The sequence below is a fragment of the Apium graveolens genome, chromosome 10, assembly GCF_009905375.1.
Source record: "Apium graveolens cultivar Ventura chromosome 10, ASM990537v1, whole genome shotgun sequence".
Lineage (NCBI taxonomy): Eukaryota > Viridiplantae > Streptophyta > Magnoliopsida > Apiales > Apiaceae > Apium > Apium graveolens.
The window spans coordinates 10,736,713-10,737,922 of NC_133656.1; positions in this window are offsets into that span (position 1 = coordinate 10,736,713).

Genomic DNA, 1,210 nt, shown 5'->3' on the forward strand with positions numbered 1-1,210 from the left:
TAGTGACTATATATTATAATGAGTTTATTATTATTTTTTGTAGGCTCTCGAGACGAGGGTAAGCTTGCCATTAAAGTCGAGTGAAGCTCCAGTTGCTCCCACCTGCCAGTCAAGTCAAGCCTTTCTCAAGGCAAGTGTTTCAACCTACCTTTTTATTTACACTGCAAGTGTGTGATAACCCAGTTCTTATATATGATGTGAGTGTTCTAATTCACCTTGATATATATGATCCAAGTGGTTCCAAATCTATCTTTCATATTATATGCAAGTGCCATGAACCCTCAAGTATTTATTGCAAGTAGTTTAACTTTACTTGAAGATTTATATGCAAGTAAATCAAGAGTCATACCATGTCAGTATACCAAAGTAATTGTGATGTTGAACCCTGTGCAAGTTATATTCAGTAACCTTATCTTGATACCTAAAAGTCAGTTATTCCTTAAAATTGTTCATGAATGCTTGATAACCCTATCCTTACCCCTAAAACATGATACCCTGTTATACCTTGAACTGATGCTCACCTTCTTTATATTTTAATACCTATGTCTTATCTGGAACCATTACCTTGAACCTAGTTTGACTTAGTTCCTTTATACTATCCAACAACCCTGTGAAACCTCATTGTCAGATTCCTTGTGAATAGAAACTTTGGGATTCCATTTGATAAGGTGTTAGTCTAGTTGATCATGGCTTTAAAGTTGATCTAGAACCCTTGATAAAGATGTTCATTGTTTAATAGTTTTACCGTCACTTGGCATCAACTAAATTTTTAAAATGAAAAATTTAAAAAGTGAATTTTCAGTCCCAAAGGGGGACAAATATTTTCTTTAAATAGTGGATCTGGACTGACACGCAAGTCCTTTCCGCTCTTAATTTGTAGGCTTAAAGGTTGCCTAGGGATCCCATTAATGTTCTAGAACCCAGCGAGGTTCGGGATTACTTCGCGGCTGATGACCGGTTGTAATCCGTAGCGTCATAAAATGGTATTTGATAAAGAAATGGTTTTGAATTGTTTTATTACAAGAAAAGATGCCATCACCTTGAAAGTTTATCTCTTGATACTATATTGTTGAATCTTTAATTTCCATTACTATTCTTTCATTCTTGTTTATGTATATTATAGTGCTTGTTGAGCATTTGGCTCACTACTTGCTTTCACCCTGATATTACAGCTAGCAGATATGGTTGGATTCAAGCAGACAACACGTAA